This window comes from Triturus cristatus, chromosome 6, assembly GCF_964204655.1.
Source record: "Triturus cristatus chromosome 6, aTriCri1.1, whole genome shotgun sequence".
Classification (NCBI taxonomy): domain Eukaryota; kingdom Metazoa; phylum Chordata; class Amphibia; order Caudata; family Salamandridae; genus Triturus; species Triturus cristatus.
In genome coordinates this window covers 233,161,439-233,184,672 of record NC_140589.1, presented here as the reverse complement: position 1 = coordinate 233,184,672, position 23,234 = coordinate 233,161,439, and the positions used below count along the sequence as shown (strand labels likewise).

The following is a 23,234-nucleotide window of genomic DNA, read 5'->3' as shown; positions in this document are numbered from 1 at the left end:
GAGATAAAGAGCAAGAAGTGTCTTGTGGTGAATTAAAGTGGCATTAGGTGGTGGATGAAAGTAACATTGGGTGGAATCAAGAACTACTAAGCCTTTATATTCGGAGCAAATTTCAACAGCTTCTGAGCAAAACCTAGGCCCCCTGCACTTAATCATTAAAAGAATAAGCACTGCTTCCCTGTAATAGTCTGCTCACTGTTGGGCCTTGCAGCCTGACAGTGAACACATCAGTGTAGTACACCTGGTACTGCAAGGCTGATAGGAGGGCTAGACAAGGCTGTGACCAATCTCCACCTACAGCTGCTCAATCTAGTTAGTTACAGTTTCGCTGCACTGGTATACTCACTGGCCTGGCACTGGGCTGCTACTTGGGCCACGCTATGACTCCTACCTACCCTCTCCGAGCCCCAACCTTTTCTCCAGAGACAGGTGGATGGTGTAGGCAATTTTATTTGAGCTGTACTAGTAACACATTTAGGTCATAGAAGGCAAAACTGAAAAGTTTGCATCCGGTATCCAGGAATTAGAGCTAAGAGTTTGTGATATTCGAGATCTCCAAGTCAGTTTTCAAAACCAAACTGTAACGCTCTCTAAGGAGTTGGAAGTGCTAAAACAAGAAGAACATGAAACTAAAACTGAACAAGCATTTGCAATGCAATAGGTCTCGCATTTATAAGAGTTTGAGCTATTGGCATTGTAAAATTACAATGCCTTTTATTTATGTTTTGGTTTTAAAACAAATAAAAGGCATTGTCATTTACAATGTCAGTAGCATAAACTCGCATAAAAGCAGTGTGCAGTGTGCGGCATGCAGCAGTGTGCGGCGTGCAGCAGTGTGCAGCGTGCAGCAGTGTTTCGTGTAGCAGTGTGAGGCATGCAGCACTGTGACGTGCAGCGGCGTGCAGCAGTGTGCGGCGTGCAGCACTGTGTGGCGTGCAGCAGTGTTTCGTGCAGCAGTATGAGGCGTGCAGCAGAGACACGTGGTGGGTGAGGAGAGACACGTGGAATGTGATGAGAGACACGTGGAATGTGAGGAGAGACACGTGTGGAGGGTGAGGAGAGACACGTGTGGAGGGTGAGGAGAGACACGTGTGGAGGGTGAGGAGAGACACGTGTGGAGGGTGAGGAAAGACACATGTGGAGCATGAGGAGAGACATGTGGAGCGTGAGGAGGAGACACCTGTGGAGGGTGAGGAGGAGACACCTGTGGAGGGTGAGGAGGAGACACATGTGGAGGGTGAGGAGGAGACACATGTGGAGGGTGAGGAGGAGACACATGTGGAGGGTGAGGCGGAGGGTGAGGAGACACGTGTGGAGGGTGAGGAGAGACACGTGTGAAGGGTGAGGAGAGACACGTGTGAAGGGTGAGGAGAGACGTGGAGGGTGAGGAGAGAGACACGTGTGGAGGGTGAGGAGAGAGACACGTGTGGAGGGTGAGGAGAGAGACACGTGTGGAGGGTGAGGAGAGACACGTGGAGGGTGAGGAGAGACACGTGGAGGGTGAGGAGAGACACGTGGAGGGTGAGGAGAGACACGTGGAGGGTGAGGAGAGACACGTGGAGGGTGAGGAGAGACATGGAGGGTGAGGAGAGACATGGAGGGTGAGGAGAGACATGGAGGGTGAGGAGAGACACATGTGGAGGGTGAGGCGGAGGGTGAGGAGACACGTGTGAAGGGTGAGGAGAGACACGTGTGAAGGGTGAGGAGAGACGTGTGGAGGGTGAGGAGAGACACGTGTGGAGGGTGAGGAGAGACGTGGAGGGTGAGGAGAGAGACACGTGTGGAGGGTGAGGAGAGACACGTGTGGAGGGTGAGGAGAGACACGTGTGGAGGTTGAGGAGAGACACGTGGAGGGTGAGGAGAGACACGTGGAGGGTGAGGAGAGACACGTGGAGGGTGAGGAGAGACATGGAGGGTGAGGAGAGACATGGAGGGTGAGGAGAGACACGTGGAGGGTGAGGAGAGACACGTGGAGGGTGAGGAGAGACACGTGGAGGGTGAGGAGAGACACGTGGAGGGTGAGGAGAGACACGTGGAGGGTGAGGAGAGACACGTGGAGGGTGAGGAGAGACACATGTGGAGGGTGAGGTGGAGGGTGAGGAGAGAGACGTGTGGAGGGTGAGGAGAAGGGTGAGGAGAGAGACGTGTGGAGGGTGAGGAGAGAGACATGTGGAGGGTGAGGAGAGACATGGAGGGTGAGGAGAGACACGTGGAGGGTGAGGAGAGATACGGAGGGTGAGGAGAGACACATGTGGAGGGTGAGGTGGAGGGTGAGGAGAGAGACGTGTGGAGGGTGAGGAGAAGGGTGAGGAGAGAGACGTGTGGAGGGTGAGGAGAGAGACATGTGGAGGGTGAGGAGAGATGTGTGGAGGGTGAGGAGAGACGTGTGGAGGGTGAGGAGAGACGTGTGGAGGGTGAGGAGAGACGTGTGAGGGTGAGGAGAGACGTGTGGAGGGTGAGGAGAGACGTGTGGAGGGTGAGGAGAGACGTGTGGAGGGTGAGGAGAGACACGTGGAGGGTGAGCAGAGACACGTGTGGAAGGTGAGCAGAGACACGTGTGGAGGGTGAGCAGAGACACGTGTGGAGGGTGAGCAAAGACACGTGTGGAGGGTGAGCAGAGACACGTGTGGAGGGTGAGGAGAGACGTTTGGAGGGTGAGGAGAGACGTGTGGAGGGTGAGGAGAGACGTTTGGAGGGTGAGGAGAGACGTGTGGAGGGTGAGGAGAGACGTGTGGAGGGTGAGGAGAGACGTGTGGAGGGTGAGGAGAGACACGTGGAGGGTGAGGAGAGACACGTGGAGGGTGAGGAGAGACACGTGGAGGGTGAGGAGAGACACGTGTGGAGGGTGAGGAGAGAAATGTGTGGAGGGTGAGGAGAGACACGTGTGGAGGGTGAGGAGAGACACGTGGAGGGTGAGGAGAGACGTGGAGGGTGAGGAGAGACACGTGGAGGGTGAGGAGGGTGAGGAGAAACGGAGGTGGAGGGTGAGGAGAGACGGAGGTGGAGGGTGAGGAGAGACACGTGGAGGGTGAGGAGAGACACGTGGAGGGTGAGGAGAGACACGTGGAGGGTGAGGAGACACGTGGAGGGTGAGGAGAGACACGTGGAGGGTGAGGAGAGACACGTGGAGGGTGAGGAGAGACACGTGGAGGGTGAGGAGAGACACGTGGAGGGTGAGGAGAGACACGTGGAGGGTGAGGAGAGACGGAGGTGGAGGGTGAGGGTGAGGAGAGACAGAGGTGGAGAGTGAGGAGAGACCGAGGTGGAGGGTAAGGAGAGACCGAGGTGGAGGGTAAGGAGAGACCGAGGTGGAGGGTAAGGAGAGACCGAGGTGGAAGGGAATCAGAAGTGGAGGAGAGAGAGAGGTGGAGGGTGAGGAGAGACAGTGGAGGAGTGGGGGGGAGGGGAGGATTTCACTTTTACTTCCTCTCCTAGTGTAAGGTAACGCCCCCACCCCACAGGCCCTGCCGGGGCCGAGAGCAGATCACTGTTCGCATCAGCAGTCACCCGAGATCGCCCCGTACTTGTTGGTAAATAGAGGTTCACTATCTGTTGATAATGGGATTCACATGGGGGGCTGACTTACCTCCTCCACCCCCAGGGCCAACACTGAGAAGGCATCAGAGACTTGGTGCTGCCTATACTGCAGTACTGCGAGAGAGAGGGATGGGGGAGCGGGCAGAGGAAGAGGAGTGGGGTTAGAGAAGGGACAGGTGGGGAGAGAAAGAGGAGAGAAGGGACAAAGACAGAAAAGGAGCAAAAAAAGAATTAGCGAGAGTAAAGAGAAGAGTTGGGGAAAATGAAAACATTACGAGAGAACATGTAGCAAAGAGGTGGAGAGAGAAGATGGGAGAGAGTAAGGACGCAGCCAAGAGATAGGGCAGTGACAAAAAGAATCGAAACAATAAAAAAGTATTTTCCAAACTCGTAAATAACCACGGGCCAAACAACTGATTTGCAATGAAGCATCCGAATCCGGTATATCATGACGTTAACCATGCAATAAAAAATTAATTTAAAAAAATTTAAAGACACCCAAAAACACGTATACACCAAGTTGACCCTTTTCCATGCAACGTATTCTAAACCGCCATTCTCATTCATACATTCACAGCAAACCTGTTCACAAGAGTGACAGAAAATGTGGTATTAATGTTACATTTTTGTTTACATCCATACCCGCTCACTTATGCAATTAAAGGATTCATGACCACACGGTTAAACAAAACGTACTGACACACACTCCCGATCTGTGAAACGTTCACCCCACTTTCTCGAAATTGAAACCAGTGCATGTGTCAGACGAACTTCCTGCCGCTTATTTGAATGCACCAGTGGCAGAAGATAGTCACCATCTTGCAACACCACAATTAAAGGGAGGCATGTCTGTCTCTCCCCACCGCCACATGTCTCTGAGTCTTACTGTCTCATGCGAGATCTCCCTTTAGGAGACAGCTGACACCGACTCTTCCCCTGAGACAGTACGGGAGATGCGTGTGTGTGCATAGTGTGTGTGTCTATATGTATATATCTGTGTGTGTATGAATGTGTGTGTGTTTGTATGTGTATATTTTTGTGTATGCATGTGTGTGTTGGTGTGCAAGTATGGGTGTGTCATTGTGTTCATTTGTCTTCATGGATGTGTACACATATGTTTGTGTGTATACCTATGTCTGTGTATGCATGTTTGTGTGTATGTATATGTATTTGAGTATGTTGGTGTGCGTGCTTGTTTATATGTGTATGTGGGGTTGGTGTGTTGGTGTGCATGTATATGCATATGTTTATGCATGTCTGTGTGTGTTTGTGTATGTTCATATGTGTGTGTAAATGCATGTGTGTGTTTGTATGTGTGCATAGTTGTGTATGCATGTGATCAGAGGGAAGAGTGCACTTGAGGGCAAAGAGGAAAACATACAGGGAAGAGTATGTGAGGGCAGAGAGAAAAATACAGAGGTAAAAGCACGTGAGGGCAGAGAGAAAAATACAGAGGGAAGAGTCCATGTGAGGGAGGAGAGAAAAATAGAGAGAGAAGAGCTCATGTGAGAGAAAAGCGAAAAATACAGAGGGTAGGGCGCATGTTAGACTGGAGATAAAAACATAGAGGGAAGAGAGCATGTGAGAGCAGAGAGAAAAATATAGAGAGAAGAACACATGCGAGGGCAGAGAAAAAAATACAGAGCGAAGAGCACATGTGAGAGCATAGAGAAAAAATGCAGAGGGAAGAGTACATGTGAGGGAAGAGAGACAAATACAGAGTGAATAGCATGTGTGAGGAAAGAGAGAAAAATGGAGAGGGAAAAGCACATGTGTGGGCAGAGTGAAAATACAGAGGGAATAGCACATGTGAGACCAGAGAGAAAAACATAGAGGGAAGAGCATATGTGAGGACAAAGAGAACAAGTACAGGCTATGCCAAGCGCAAGTGATCGCGTTTGCGATCAAACATCAAAGTGGCGAAAGTGAAAGTAATCGAGCAGAGCATCAAAGGGCTGGGTGAGAAGGGAGGGGGGAATGCAAGGGTCAAAGCGGCTAAAGTGAAAGTAATCGAGCAGAGCATCAAAGGGCTGGGTGAGAAGGGAGGGGGGAATGCAAGGAGCAGAGGAGCAGCTGTGCACGTGCACGCCATCGTGCACTCAAGCCCTAGGCCAGCAAAACCATGTGGGTAGCACTTTTGAAAGCCCACTTACAAAATGTCTCAAAGAGACAGCAGCGAGACCTAAAAAGGAAGTAAAATTTAAGGTTTCAAGGAATTCCAGAAAGAGGGGAACAGTGCGCCTCAGATCTGGAAATGGTGGATTTGATTAGGACTTACATGCTTCAAGGAAGCAAAGAAGAATCTACAGCGCACCTTTTTAACTGGGGAGGAATAATACTTGCCCTCGAATAAATATTGTCAATTTTAATGATAACTGAATTAAGGAAAATATTCTTCCACAGCGTCATGATCGAAGTCATTTAATGAAAAAAATGAAAGAATACATTTCACTTTCAAATTTACTCAGATAAGTCATATGAAATATCAAAAAGCAGACTGCAGTTTAAGCAAATGATTCCGAAGTTTAAAATGGTGGGTGCTCAAACTATTGCTGGCGCAATTGGCAAAGCTGACAAGTCTAGAGAAAGGAATATTCAAAATATTTACTGATATAGGTTTTGCTCAAGAACTATTCAAAAATGTGCAGCAAAAAAAGTTGAGTATGGTGTTAAAAATTATTCAAACTATGTGCCCCTTTCAAAACAAGTGATGGGTCAGGACTGTACCAGGGAGGGTTGCTGGCCAGCACACTACAACGCACCATGGCCTCCAAGGGTGGTACCCCCATGGGATTAAGCGGCAATGGTAAGGGAAGTGGTATTCAGCTTGGGAGAGTGCAGTAGAGAGAAGGGTAGTAAAGTTGTCTGAAATGTGAGACAAGGGTGGTAAGGAGAGGCAGACACCATGGAAACAAAGGTGACTTGAGTCTTTTCTCTGAGTATTTGACAATGTATGGTATGGCACTTACAGATTTTTCATTAAACAAAAACACTGTTATATGGCTGAGCTAAACACAATCTCATTAAATAAAAATAGCCTCAAGAAGAGGAAGAAGAGGGAGAAAAGAAAGTAATACAACTCACCCACATCCTTTAATTGTTTTAATGATGAGGACGGACAAAAAAACAATTAGAGAAGAAGCAGACCTGGTCACCTTTTCGGCTAGAACTGCTCCCATCTGCTTCGGCCACACATGGGAAGAGCAATTTCAATAGCCATAATTTTACAAGATGCATAAAAATACAGCTCATGATCAAGCATAAAAATCCTCTCTCTTATTGTGGTTCATTAGTAGAGGCTCCTAATTCATTACATAATTTAATTACCACGCTTACCTCAATAATTTTGGGATTCGATTTTAATGGTCCTCAGTCAATTTCTCTTTATTCTTCAAAATCAAACCTTTCTCAAAAGAAACCTAGAGCAGTCAGAGCTTTGGCCAGGCTAAAAGGACGATTTAGGGATTATGGACCATTGGAGAGCTCAGAGTACTTCCACTAATCAATTCACCTATCTCTAAATGCTTTCAAACAGCTTTTTATTTGGATTGTCTTTTAATATCTATCACACTACAAAATGTGAGGGTCAAATTATCCTGAACTGATTTTCTGATCATACAGTCTTATATTTGAGCAGTCAGTTTCTGACAGATGTAAACATACCCCTGAATGGAGACTGAGCAAGACTTTAGTATCTGACCCAGCTTTTCTCACCAGCATTAAATATAGGATAAAAAAAATATTCTTTCATGACAATGCATGTTCAGCTTCAGTTGAGTTTGTTTGAGAAGTTTATAAAGCAACCCGAAGGAGGGAAGTAATTACTTTCAAGACCCCATTAAGTAATATTAACAGATGTTACATTAATCGCTCCAAAATCTACATAATCAAGCTGAAATGAATCTGAATTTGCGAAATAACAGATATAACTATGAGGAGAGAGAAACTACAAAATACAAAGTTAAATTATACTATTAAGAGAAAGAAATATTGCCCTCCCATATGATGTAGTAACAAACCTCCGGGAAGTGAAAAACATCAGGGAAAGTATTGGCTCAATAATGCAAACTACTAAAAAAATCACATCCACAAGAAGGGATCCCATCACGGTCTGTGTCATACCAAGCTCAAGAAGATGCCTTGTCGGAGTAGAAAATCGAGTTTTTGAACCAATTAGATACTTCCTCTCTCTCTTCAACAGAGGCTAAAGAAATTGTTCGCCCTTTCCAGGAAGATGAAGAATTTCAGATAGTGTATAACAGTCAAATGTAAGGCTGCAGGCGAGAATGGATATCCATCGGAGTGGTAGCAGCTATTTATTGAGGGATTAAAAGGGCCACTGACACAAATATTTATTCATATTCTTTTAAGTAGTAATGTTCCATCATCTTTTCATAATGGTTTTTTAATCAGTTGTTTGAAAAAAGGTAAAGATCTGTTGGACACAGACATATATTACCCTATTAATCTTCTTTAATCAGATTATAAAATGTTTGTCAAGTTGATAGCCACTCTTCCAGCTTTGCTAAACCCAAATCTGATACACAATGACCAAAACTGTTTTATACTAACATGTTTTGTGAAAAGGCCATACATAATTTTTCTTCTGATAACACACCAGCTACTTCATTTTTGTAGATGCTGAGCAGGCTTTTCACCGTGTGAGCTTAAATTTTTTTATGTAAATTACTTGACAATATGGGTTTTCCTCCCTAGCTCACAGGGACAGTAGTCCGATTGTATTTTATTGCTACTAATTTATCAATGACAAATAAATTCAAGATATCAAAGTTACATGAAGGACTAGACAGCGGTGCCCACTGTCATCTATTTTATTGCCTTTTTTAAAGAACTTTTGGTAATTGTATTAAGATCCACAGATTCTAAAATGGCGCCCCAAAGCACAAACTTAATGAGCATGACATGGTGCTATTTTTAAATCTATCCCGACAACATTTTGTTAATGTGTTCCAACTGATTGCCATTTTCACTAGAGGGATACAGGGTTAATATGGCAAAAACTGAAGTTTTACTCTTTAATGCCAGCTGCGTGGCCCTTTTTCACTTCTTGAGACAAAATATAACAAAAACGATGATACTAGGTGTTTGGGTCTGAAAATAAGAATGATTTATAAAATTGAAATTATCTTCCATTACTGAATAAGATTAGATCATTATTAGAAAGATGGAATCTCCTCTGTACTTGTTCATTTTCAGTGTATATTGTTTTAGTTTGTACTGTTGACCTGGGGGCTTTTAATACTTTGCAGTAGTTTTTGACAGTTTTCTGGGGCTTTTAATAATTTTAATGATTGGGGGGTTTTGTTGTTGCCTTAGACACCTTTCCCTTTTGGGAATAAGCTATTTCAGTAGCCATTGTAGTCCCGCTTTCTGCCGTCATTTTGCCAGTTAATGGTCCAGTCGTTCGGCAGCTGTAGAGGGGACTTTGAGCTAATGCTCATAAGGAAACACGCAGCCGATGCACGCAGGGTTGTATGACATAACAACGCATGCAATTACCACGTATGCCTTTACCACACTTTTTTTTTTTTTTTTAAATCAAAGCATGCCTTTACCACACAGGTAAGTATAAATAAGGTAAGAAAAAAAAATAAAAAAATATATATATATATATATATATATACACACACACACACACATATTTTTGGAGGGGAGCCCCCCAAACCAGGCCACTTTTTAAAATAACTATATTCATTTTTTTTTATTGGAGGGGAACCTACCTAAACATCCCTTTATTAATTACCCTTATCACCCAATACCCTTAAAAAGCTCTTAATCCCTAAAAACACCCATATCACCCTATATAAGTGCCCACAGCTGAATCCAAAAACACTCTTACAACCCAATACCCTTACCCACCCATAAGCCCTAAAAATTTCCTTACAACCGAATACCCTTATCCCGCAAAACGCTAAAAAAAACCTTACCACCCTGTACCTCCACCCACCCCTAAACGCAAAAAAAAAACCTTATTACCCTATACCTTTACCTACCCCTAAAACCTAAAATACATTTACCACCCTATATCCCTACCAACCCCTTAACCCTAAACACACCCTTACAACCCAATCCTCTTACCCACCCCCTAAACCCCAAAACAACCCTTATCCTCCTGTACCTCATTCCCATACCCATCCCTAAACCCAGAAAATATACACACACACACACACACACACACAAGATTTCTCATGCGTGGTGAAGGCATAGGTGTCGTAAAAATGCGCGTGGTAAATGATGCGTGGAAAAGGCATTGCATGATGACTGCATTGTAAAGGCTGTTTTCCGCATGCAGCGGGCGGGCCAAGGCAAGCCCGTCTACGTCCATACGCGTCCGGCACCTGCCACGCTGCCAGTATTGCCCCAGGACAGCATGGCCCGATTGTTTACTCAGTGGATGAAATGAAGGCTCTAGGTAAGAAGCCATGGTCCAATATAAATGTGAATACTGGCAAAATGTGAGGATCATTTATCTGCGCCACCTGTCGACAGGCTATCACCCAGGATGATGAATTTGTCAAGAGAAAGAAAAGCCCAGGTTCTAATATGGGCATTCATAGAATATCAATAATATCAAATTGCAGGGGGGACTGATAAACTTAAGATCGTTCCCTGAATGCGCTTTGAACATTTACAGTTTAGTGATAGATAAAAAACTAGACTTTACTTTATTCACAGGAACTTTCTTTAAATTAGTATTCCAATCCAGACATAGCTTCGGCGATTCCTCCAGGCTATACCATACACCAGGTGGACAGAAAGAGAAGTTGGGTGGCTTAGCTGTCGTTTTTCACAATACCCTTCAGTGCTCTGTGCTTCATAGTGATAAGATAGAAGTCTTGGTTTCTGTTTGCAGATTTCTCAGCAGGACTCCTCCTCCAGCACTTTAATCTATGCCCCCGGGACAAGCTCTCAATTTATGCACTTACTAGCAGAAGCTGTAATTTCTCATTGGCTCCAGTATTCCAACTTCACCAGTCTGAGTGACCTTAACTGTCATATTGACAATGCAGAGAATGGTGCTTCGAGGACACTTGAAGGTTACCTAACTGCTCTCAGTCTTTCTCAATTTGTTACTAGCGATACACATCAGGTGGGCCATACTCTGAACGTGGTCTTTACAAACTGACAGTCTTTGACGGCTGGCCCCCAGAAACCCAGATATGGCCAGATCATAAGTTTTTCCTTCTAACACTTATGCCAGAAACTCTTAGAACCAGCAGTAGGTCCCTGGGTAGGACTTGTACTATTTGTCGGTGATGGAGAAATCTCCAAGACTCTACGTTTGTTCAGCCAATTTCTAGTCCTCTCCCTTTGATATTAAGAGAAGTGAACAATGACTTAAGGCCTGATTTAGATCTTGGGGCGGTTTTACCACCATCCCGCCGTGGCAGTGTTCCGAAGTACTCAGTCGAGTTTACGGCAGCACGCCCGCCGTATTTAGATGTTGTTGCAATAGCCGGGAGACCGCGACTGTGGTCTTTTTTGCTGGCTGGCAGTACTCTGCCACCGTCAAGCCGGCAGTTTTGCGCCGAGCCAATGTAGATGCTCCAGCTGAACTGGCGATGCCCTTGCAGCGGAGTCCTGATGTAGTGGGCAGTGGTGGCGTGGAGACATGTATCACTTATATACATCTCAATACACATATATGTTGGGTATATGTTAATATGTAAGGTATGTAATGTGTACTGACCATTGTTTTTACATATAGTATTGCACACTAACAACATGCACACAAAACTGACTGTACACCTGCACCCACTACAGAAACCTACCTTAGACATTGGAGTGGTCAAGTAGCAGCAACACAACGAGGACCTGGACAATGCCATTCAAGATGGAATCGGAGGTGTGACCCCGAAAGGCGAGTTATCACCCCTTCTTCTTCATTTCCGCCAACCTGAGCTTGGAGGTGTCCCTGCCACAGTTGCCTTGACGGACAGACACTTCGTAATTTGGACAGCGAGAATATCGTCGGTACTCCCTCCAACAGTCACTGCAGCTTCTGACGCCATTGACGCGGGACACATATCCTGGCAGAGTTGGCGGGACCATCGCGGTCTTCACTCTAGTGCCCAATCAACATCTAAATCGGACGGGCGGGCATACCGCCAAGGCGGTGGACCGGAAAAACGTCCAAAAAGAGATGGCGAGACTAATCCTGCCAAGATCTAAATCGTCCCCTTAGATAAGTTTAATCAGTGGCTCACTGAGGTCATCAATGAGCTATTACCTCTGATTATCAATACTCAGAAGCACCGAGCTTGGTCTGCCCCCTGGTTTTCTCCCTCATTGGTACAAGAACGTCTTCGCTGTGGGAAATTAGAGTGTGCCTGGAGCATCACAAATGCTCAAACAGACAGAACCCTCTATAAATTAGCCTTAAAAAATCCAATAAAGCTATCATAGAAGCAAAGAGGCTGTTCTTTGTTGTAAAGATTGAAGCGACATTGAGTGATTCCTGTGTAATCTTTCAAACCTCAAAGGAATTTCTGGAGCCTAAAGGCTTTTCTCCTGATCTCGATTCATCACAGGAAGTCTGTTATGGGCTGGCATACTTTCTTGAGCATAAGATCACAATGATCTGTTCTGGTTTTACTCCTTCTGTTAAACCACTGGCAATGGCTGGCAGGATTCGATAGAACTGCCTTCTAGCAGCCTCTATCACAGAGTTTAGTACCCTTACTTTGGAGCAGTCTAAACAGGCTATTATGCAATGTAAATCTGGATCACCTTTAGACCCCCACCGATAACGAAATAGAGATTATCAATTTGATTCTGAATGCCTTACTTAATCAATCACTTCTCCTGGCTTATGTGCCGGATAATGGTTTAGCTGAAGAACCCCACTGCTGAACCAAAGGTCCTGTCTCACTACCAACCCATTTCTTTATTTCAGGCGCAAGTAAAAATATTAGGAAAACTAGTTAACGCCCATCTGGTCCACATCTTAAAATCACATAACCTTCTTCACTGTTTTCAATCTGGTTTCAGACCTAGTCACTCCACTGAGTCTGCACTCCTTGAAGTAATCCGTTAAAATCATGTTAGGCAGCGGAAATAATGCTGTGCTGATACTTTTAGTTATGTTGGTGGCCTTTGACCTGATTCATCATGATATCCTCCTGCAACATCTGGCAGATATAGTGATTTGGGGTCATGTTTTTGCCAAGTTTCAACGTTATTTAGAAAACCGAAAGCAAGTTATCACATTAGGGCCTTTTAGATCAAAGAAGAAATTGCTTAAATATTGTGTACCACAGAGCTCGTCACTTATCCCCCCCTTATTACTTCTATCAAATCATTTGGTATCCCCACCATGTCTTACGCAGATGATACGCAACTGATTCTTACCATTGACAAGAATTCCACCAGCTCTGAATGAAATTTTGAAAACTGCCTTTTGGAAGCTATTAAGTGGAGGAATTAAAGTTTCCTGAAGTGCAACACCAATAAAACTAAAATTGTACCTTTTGGGAAGAACAACCAGTTCTCTATCTCAGACTGGTGGCCAGACAATCATGATAACCCCGCGTTCCCTGCCTACTAAAGTGGTGAAGAACTTGGGAGTCAAGTTTGATAATGATTTGTCCTCTTTCCCCTATGTAAATACTGTGTCAGAGATATGTTTTTCTGTGATTAAGTTTCTAAAAAGATTTGTTGGCTTTCTACCTTTTTCAGCAAGGAAGTTGGTTGTTCATGCCCTGGTCACCTCTAGGCTTGACTATTGTAATAGTGTTCTCTTGGATCAGCCTAATTATCTGCTCCAGAAGCTACAGGTGGTACAAAATGCGGCAGCGTGACTGGTACTTCAACTCCCTCAACAAAGTTCCATCACAGAGGGCCTCGGGGAGTTCCACTGGTTACCAGTTGGTAAACAGATTATTTTTAAAAGTTTTATCTATTGTATATAGGGCCTATTATCAAACTGGTCCCAAATTCCATTCAGATCACTTTGTTCCCTACCAGCCACCGAGAACGTTGAGATCTGCCTGTAATAATCTTCTAGCTAGGGGGACAGATCTCTATCTGTTCTCAGGGCTAGGGCATGAAACAATCTTCTGCTTGCTCTAAAGCAAGCTGCAAACCTTGCTGCTTTCAGAAAGCTTCTGAAAACATGGCTGTTCACTCAATCTTGAGAGTTTATTTTCTGGAGAGACAGGTTAGTTTCATTTGTTTCAGTGTTGTTAGCGCCGAGATGCCTCTCGAGGTGGTTGTCGCACTTTACACATGCCAAGTTCATTCAGTCATTATTGGTAGCATCTCTCATTAAAATGAGCATTCTTCCTCTTATGGCATTTCTTTTTTGCACTTCCTTGCATCCTGCAGGATTTTTTTCTCCAAGACATTTGTTAGTTGTGTCATATGGAATGGACAGCATCCTGCAACTAGCCTCAAAAAGCTATCACTCACAAGGCAGGAAGGAGGAATAAATGGCCTTATTCAATTGTTTTTAACTACCATCTAGCTGCATATTTATTATAGCATTAGTGTTTATACAACCATCCAAACACTGGTATTTTTTATACCTTTTTCTTAAAACTAGAATGGATCGGTTCAATACATATATCCATCTCCAAAAATCCTTACATAACTAAGGGCCTGATTACGATGGCGGTGAGACCGCCACCGACAACCTGTCGGCGGCCGTCTCACCGCCATCGTCAGCATGTTTTTTGCCCGCCATGGTGGCCGGAAGGGTGGCGGTCGAAGGGACTGACCTCCACAGATCCAACAGGCTCAAGGAGCCCGTCGGACCATATGAGGGCACTCTGATCCCTACAATGGTGGCGGTGCCTGCCAGGCACAGCCATAGGGATTATGATGTCCCTCCCCGCCAGCCCTTTCATGGCAGGTTACCCGCCATAAAACGGCTGGAGGAAAGGGACATTGGGTGCCCATAGCGGTCTTCCCTTTTCCCCTAGCCCTCAGGGTTTGGAATGTGGGGGGCACCTATGATGCCCCTCTACATATCCCTGCCACATGTGGTTCAGTGTCCTGAATTCAAATTCCATTCAATTGCGTGGTGCCCATGACCTATGCATTTCGGGACCCATCGTCCCTTCTTCAGGGGCCATGTCAAACGAAGACAGCGTTAGGTAGTTAGAGAAAATGGAACGGCTGAGCCTGCCTGTAGGAATGGCTGGTGTGCTTGGCGCGAGCCAGAACGTGCAGCTGATATGGACACGAAAACGACGGGGTCACAAGTTAAAGATAGTTAAAGAATGCACACAGTGCAGGCATATGCACAATGTGCGTTCTTTGGACTGCGGAGTGTGCTGCATCCAGCAGCAAATGTCGCAATACAAAAAATACACTTTGCGGCCCGCTTTGAAGGCGGTTGCATTGTAATTTGGTGTGCGGTACTGCCAACAGCTTGCCGGGCGGTCCCATCCCGGATACGATGGCGGTCGGATGCAAGTTCAACCGCCATCATAATGAGCCCCTAAGTCCCAAACTAGAACTATATTATACGATTGTAGATATTATTACAAGTATCTTGGTTCTTAAAACTTTCTGATATGCATGCTGTAAAACAGCTCAGTATAATCTGTACGGAACTAACTTCAATTGAGATATACCAATTGAAAAGCTTAGACTAGGCAAGATTGGGAACAGGTTTATTATTGGATAAATTACTACATGGGATTTTGTCCGCAACAAAATTTGTGCACATATAATATGGTATTTATTTATCGAGTTTTGATTAGCGCGGACTTGACTCAAAGGTATCAGAGTGCTTCACAGAGTTACTTCTCTTATTCACAAACAGATAGATCATGAAGCAAGGGATACCCCAAGAGATTGGAAGCTCTAGAAATCTAGATCACCACAATCTGCAATGAGGTGTGCAGGTGTAATTTAAATACACTGTGAGGAGCAAACTTTAAGAAGTGTAATTATATGCAGAGTAGCTGGTCTATTACACACCGACTTACCTATAATAATAAATCAGCGATAACGGGTAAGTGCCCCAGATGTCAGGGCTATGGTAATTGGTTACAAATTATCTGATCATGTCCTACGCCACAAGATTTTTAGAAGAATGCCATCTCATTTGTAACCAATTGCCTTGAGAACAAAACATCGGAAGCTATTTCAGTAACATTGAATTTTTCCTTTAATCCAGGTGTTTCACTAAAAGAGCACGTCGTTGGTGATTTCTAGCAATGCTAACAGCCAGATTAGTAATCATCACTCGTTGGAAAGCTAAAGAATCTCCAGAATGTGAAATTAAGGTTAAAAAATATCAGAAAGGTTTATTTTCTTGAAATAAAATTAATGCGATTGGAATTTTAAATAAGTTTGATAATATTAGGAGATGCTACTAATTTTCCTAGTGGTATGATGTATAAATGTGTTTACGGATTATGAAACATGAATTTAGAAACAAATATTTAGTATAAATAAGGTCTACAGCACTGTTCATAACATTCATTTTAATCATACATGTTTGGTTCTCTCTCATATTTATCACACATCTCAAGAAACGTATACATAATATTAAAAGGAGAACAAGAAATTCAAAGAATCGTCCTTCTTGGGTTGGAGGGGGAGGCTCACTGACATGACCCATTCATGGAATAGTGACACACTCTCCCAGGTGCGTGACCTCCAGGGTGTCAAAGCATGGAACCTAATAGGGATATCCTCGTTAGGGGATGTATGGAGGGAGGGTAATATGCTTACTTGGGATCCAGTATGAACTGACTGCCACTGAAGTATATAGATACCTACAGCTCCGACATGCCCTTGGGAAACACATCTCCGGGGTGACCCCCCTATCGGATTCCTCCCCCCTAGAGGATAGAATCCTAAATGAACCATTAAAAAAAAAAGAAAGTCTCCTTGATCTATAAAAAGCTACAGAATAACTCTCCCAATATTCTCACCACGTTGAGGTCCAAATGAGAGGGAGATATTAGGGACTGCGATGACGGAGATTGGGAGGAGGCATTGGGGACCTCCCATGAGGTAGCTATACACACTGGGTTCCTATTGATTTTTCTGTGCATACTACACTGCTCTTACTACTCACGCACAACACTCAGACTCATGAGACGCGCCCCAACAGATCTCTGTCTTATGGGTTATGTGGGTGAGGGAACCTTCTTCCACACGAAATGGACGTGCCCAGAGATTCAAGCCTTTTGGATAGAACTACAGAGAATCATGGGGGAAGTTACTATGGACCCAACCCCCAAAACAGTGATGAAATGCATTTTACATATCTGGGGAGAGGAGCCGCCACCAAAATACACCAAGATCTGGCTCTCACTGGGCCTTATAGTAGCCAATCAGAATATTGCACGACTGTGGGGTGAGGTTGCGTCTCCAGCAGTGAGGGATTGGGAGCGGGACTTAGACTGGTGTATGATAAATGAGAAGCCAATATATAAAGGAAGGGGCTGCCCGCACAAATGGGAGAAGATTTGGGCAGGATGGCACTCCTTTAGGGACTTAGATGCGGGTACCCACTCCAATGCGAGGGGATCGAGAATGGGAGTCACCTAATACTTAGACGCAATGAGGCGACAAATCTGTACCAGCTACTTCGCATTTTAGATTAAATACCCCATATGTGATTTCTACAAGATGTTTCTGTCCACCAGATGAAACATGTATCACTGCCGTGAAATCTATATGTGCTGCTCAATGTTATATTTATTTATGTTCATTCCTTTACTTAAAACTCAATAAAAAAGATTTTAAAAAACCCAAAAAAGAAATTCAAAGAATTCACTTAGAAAAAACCAATGTGTCTCTTACAAATTATATAGAACTTTAATCCACAGCTACCATCTATGGTGGTCAAATTCATTTCACATTTATTCATATAGGATAGGGAACTACTTTTGTTCACAGGTCAAATTGCAGTACAACAAGCCACTAACAGCAAGAATGCAACATCTCCTCATCATTCGGTTCAAGCAGGGGTACCAGGACAGTGTGTCTTCCTCCCCCAGATTATTTACCTTGCCAGTGGATTTCGCGGCCTCCTTAATCAGAAATCAATAACACACAGGTATTACAAATTTACTCGTATGACAGAATTACTTATTTGGGAAAACACTGCCCTATTTAAAGACCTTTCAAGAGAATATCCATCTCAAATGAGAGAGATAAGTGAATTTGAAAATTATGCCAATCTATACTTTAACTTATAAAAAACAGGACCATTTGACATTAACAGAAGTCACAGTGTGTGAAGTGACCCACTTTAGGTATCAAATGACAAGCCCACTCTTTCAGATACTTTATGTTGGGTGTGTTATGTACATGGGCTACAATATACCGATGTAAAAAAAAAATCTAAATGCACTGGAAGTTGAGAAATTGATTTAGCTTCGCTGGTCCTTATTATGTTTGTGTATATTAGTTAGATGACTACATAACCAAAATAAATGTGTCTTTCAGAACCTTCCCATTACAATACCCAAAGAGGACTACTGTTGGTATCGAAAGGCCATTTCAACGCTTACACAGGCTATGGGCCAAGTTATGGTTCATTATGCAGTACTTACAATCAAGAGCCAATGTTGTCTTTTAGAAGTGCATTATCAAGTAGTACAGGCTTATATGGAACATTATAGTTCGCTGGCACAGAAATAATTCTCCATCTATGAGTGGAGCAGGTCTTGTAAATTCAACATCCATTTTCTACTGATCGGCACATTACAGATGAAGAAACAGATCCAGCCGCTATTAACCTCTCTCAGTGCCTTGAAGTCACCAGGAAAAAAAACTAAGTACCTGCATCCTTACATGGCTCTCGTTTTTTGTTGATTGGGGGTACTGGAGTCAAGGTTGAAATAAATAAATAACTAAACATCATTACATCAAATGGATATTTGCTACGCTGGGTATCCATTTTTTAAATACACATTCACTTCTGTAGAACAACTAAAGACCATGGCTGTGGCCTCACTTAATCAAAAGGAAAGTCTTGCCTGTTCACATGTATGGAAAGAGAACTTAGTTTCCTAGGCATCATTGCGTAAATTTGAAGATTTCTAACGCGAAGATTTCTAACACAAAGATCGAGTTCACCAAGCTTGCACAGAATGCCAATAACTCAAAACAGAGCATATTTCAATGTACGGTAAATGCATTTGGAGTTTACAGAACCAGTATATTTCTTTTTAACATAATAGTTAGAAAATGAGGCCACAATAAAAGTACTTATATGCGTCAGATGAATCCGCGTTTTCGGGAGGAAGGAGGCACTGAGGCAATGATAAATTTCCTTTTGCTAAAATGTTTACAGATAAGTACACGAAGCCAAGTAAAGTGCAATTATTTAAGCCACGTTAAATCGCAATGGCTAGGTCGTGTAGAATGTAAAATCCCTCTGAGCCTTTCCACAGTGAAGCTGTATTCCTGAGATGGTAGGAATGTGACTGTCACGCCCAGCCTTGCATTGCAAGCAAAGGAAGTGACAAGTCTGAGGTCATCACAATCCAGCTCAGGAAACAGTTTGCGAACCCTGATGTCTTTAAATGGAAACCCTTCTCAGACAAAATCATACCAGCATCCTGGAAACCTGCAGATAAGCACAGTTATGTATTTTCTGTAAAAATTAGCAATGGGGGCTTCATAAGAGTGGATCTCGAAATGTCAAGTCTTTTCGGCACGGTATATCTGTATTTATTTGTTATTCAGATGCCTGGGCTAACGTTGACAGACGGGCCTATGGATCATTTTGAAGAAACAAATACTGCTATTTACGATTATTAATCTGGCACTCAACTATTTTAATATATCAATACCGCAAGATTTTAGTGGCCCAGGAGTGCATCCTGTTGGACTGTCAGTTCATTCATAAAAATCAGGTGGTGTGCTAGAAAAAAAAATGGAACTCTATCTACTGTTGTAACAATAGTGGAAGAGGGTTTTGCTCATCATTTTTTACTTTTGTTCTAAAAGTCAACTGGATTTATGGTTTAATTTCAGTCACAATTGGATTTTGCGGCACTTTAAATCACTAGAGCAGTGAGAAATTACAGCGTAAAGCCACAACAAGAACCAGCGCCACAGTACTTGAAGCAGAGTGCTTCGGGAAAGTCGAATGTTGTGTTTCTTTCTAGTTCACGCCAGACCATTATTCTAGCAGCAAGTAGGATGGATGGGCTCTTTTTTACGTCGAAGCCTACCAGACAACGCAGCTGTCTGGTTTGCTAAAGACATCTTTAGGACATTCAGAAAGCTTCCCTGGGAATGCATTTCTCCTATTGCTTACTGCTGGCTATGTGGTTTGTAACACACATTTGCTTCCTTTCAGTTTGCTGGCTTTTATTGTTTTAGGCTGCTCAGCTTGAGTTCTTCCCTTCCCTTGCCCAAACCCTATTTGTAGTATTTTTCCACCAGTACTAAAATTCTGTAAACAGGCATTTAAATCTTTTTTTATCTTGTTACGTTTGCTCTGCGTTCATAGACAGAGGTCAACTATGAGGCTCTGTCTTTCAGAGAGCTTGGAGTTTACCTTCCTTTCTCTGACTTCAAAGTGAGAGGATTTATGTGACAATCATGCTGGCTACTCGCGGCGTGCTGTACACTTATTTATTTTTTTAGCACAAAACAAAATGTAAATGTCTTTAAAAGAACTGTGCAGATATTTCTGAAGTGTGATGGAAACAAATATTTTTAACACGATAAAAACAAATCAATACACTAGGTGATGACATTTCCACACATCGTTTATGCGCTGTACAATTTTATCAGTAAAACGGTATGTCTGTGCAAATGTAATGGTTCTTTCAATTGACGATGTGCTGTCTGTAACAGTTGTGTGCTACGACACTATGTGCACTCTCCTTTACCCCACTCCGATCTACACCACTCCACACCACTGCACTCTACACCGCTCCACACTATGCGACTTTACTTCTGCGTCACTGCACTCTACTGTACACCACTGCACTTTACGCCACTTCACTAGACGCCTCTCTACTTTACACCACTCTACATTATGCCACAGCACTCTACCCCACACTAATCCACTATGCACCACTGCACTATTTGCCACTGCACTCTACACCAATCCACTCTAATCTACTCTGTACCACTGCACTCTACGACACTCCTCTCTTCTCTGTAACAGTCTACTCTAAACCACTACATTCTATTCCACTCTGAGCCTTTTCTTTTACTCTACGCCACGTCACGTCACTCCACTCTACCCCACTGCACTCTCTGCCATTGCACTCTACACCAATGCACACCACTGCACTCTAGGCCAATCTACTCTGCACACCTGCACTGTACACCACTATATTCTACAACACTCTACACCACTGTACTCTATGCCACTCTACACACCATTGCACCTGTCACTATTCTATGCACCACTCTATGACACTGCACTCTACACCAATGCACTCTATGACAGGCTACTCTGCAACACTGCACAATCTGCCACTGAACTCTACACTACTCAACGCCATACTACTTTGCGGTACTGCACTTTAAACTACTGCACTCCATGACACTGCAATATACGTCTCTCTACTATGAGCCACACTGCTCTATGCCAGAGCACTCTACCCCACTCCAATATGCACCAATGCACTCTTCACCACTGCACACTTCACCACTGCACCACTCTATTCTACACCAATGCACTCTACAACAACAATGTATTCATGCCACTCCACCACTCAACTCCATGCTACTCTACGCCACTACAGTCTGCATCGCTCCACTCTACACCATTAATCTATTCTGCACCACTTATCTTCATACTACTGTATTCTACTGTACTCTGAAACAGTCTACTCTATGCCAGTGCACTCTACTCCACTCTGCACCACTACACTCTACGACACTGCATTCCTCTACTCCACTCTATTCTATGACACATTACTCCACTGCCCAAATCTACGCCACTGTACTCCGCTCTGACACTCTATGCCACTCTACTGCACTCTATGCCACTCCACTCTCCTACACTGCCCCAGTCTATGCCACTCCCCTCTATGACAGTCTACTCTGCTCTACATCACTCTACAGCACTCTATGCAACACCCTCTATGCCACTCCACTCTGCTCTGCTCTATACCATTCCACAACACTCTATGCCACTCCACTATACAACACTCTAATCCCCTCTACGCCCTTCCATTCTACCACATTCTACTCCCTCCACAACACTCTACCCCACTCCACTTTCTTTTACCCCACTAACTTTTAACCAGGATGAACAGCATCCACTTTGGTGTACAACATGGCAAAAACATACTGGAAAAGCCAATAGCTCTTGCATAGGAAAGACCTATTGGCTATGCCAATGATTGTTTTTTAAGGCCTCTAAGGCAACCTTTCTGTACAGACTGAGATTTTAATACACTGACCTGATTTAGCTCCTCCTGCTCATGTTTAGCTATTAAACAATCGTGCATTCGTGGCGCACTGTATATTATTAAAGTGAAGAGAAAGATTTGCACACAACCCAAATTAAATACTGCTTATACTACAGTGTGAGTAATATGAAACACACTCGCGCCCTGTCTAAGGCAACAAACAGCTATGCCAGCCTAGAACCTCCGCCCTACTACCAAGCTCTGACCTTAATGGCTCAGTTCACAACAACCTCCTTTTGGAGATTTCTCCAGTAGGTTCAAATTTCAACACATGTAGAGAGCACCCCTGCGATGAAAGATAGCGATATCGAAACTTCACCGACTGGACCCTAACTTACACAGTTTCTCCTTCACCTATGGCTCTGCAGTATAACGGTATACTTGAATAAATTAACAATGGATCCAGAGAACCTTGCATGCAATCACATTTTCGGGAAAGTGACACTTAGGGCTCATGTATGCACGTCACTACAGGCCATTGCGATGTGTACGTGCACATTCGGGTTCAAAAGGTGGTACCGACGATCTGCGAATGGAGGTGGCGTAGGGAATTGGGGGGAGGGGGGCTAACATCAAGATGGGAAGAAGTTTTGTGTCTACATATGGCATACACACTGTATATAAACAGTGTGTATGCATGTGCAGTAACAGTGAGGGGAGACAGAGAGGAAAGTACACCTATACCAGGGAATTTTGGAAAGGATAAGAGGAAACCACTGCGCTGCGGACTGCATTATTGCTAGAGGCACAGTGGAACCCACTCCCACCCGTTTGCCCCTGAGCTTCTACCCAGGACGTCTTTACCTCCCTATGCTTCTACCCAGGATGTCTTTACAACCACCTCCTCCATGATCTCCCTATGCTACCCAGGATGTCTTTACGTCCCTATGCGGATTCTGGCAGTTCCAGCTGCAAAACTTACCCCGGGCTTCGCGGGCCACCGCTTCCGTACGCTGTCACCTGTCGCTCACTAGTTTGCTCGCTGTCCACTCCTACAGGGAGCCGCGCAGGACAAACCAGTCAGGGCTCGAGTACAGCTGTCAAGTGAATGACGTGCGTATTGAGCGGAAAGAAATTCTAGCTGATGCCTCGGGGGTACTTGCACAGGTATAGTACCCCGGGGGTACCGAAATACGCCCCGGACGGAATTTGTGTAACAGTAAATTGAAAGGTTTTTTTTATGGTTTTGATTTCATTCGAAGCTCCTCACCACGTCTCTCAGAAATCTCGCAACTTTGTTTTGACGATAGGGCAAATAAGGAAAGTCTTTTAAGTTTGACGAACTCTGCTAACGTTTAGTTGTCCCGGCGTTCAAACCTA

At 44.2% G+C, this 23,234-nt stretch overlaps 1 protein-coding gene across 2 annotated transcripts in view; it reads right to left on the bottom strand.

Moving 5' to 3' along the window:
- The window catches only part of ITSN2 (intersectin 2), a 1,173,023-nt gene extending 1,150,116 nt beyond the window's left edge, over positions 1-22,907 (bottom strand). For both annotated transcript variants that reach the window (XM_085610587.1, XM_085610588.1), the window contains exon 1: positions 22,837-22,907. The gene's annotated coding sequence lies outside the window, so the exon portion shown is untranslated. The remainder of the gene's footprint in view (positions 1-22,836) is intronic.
- Between the last annotated feature and the right edge of the window lie 327 nt (positions 22,908-23,234).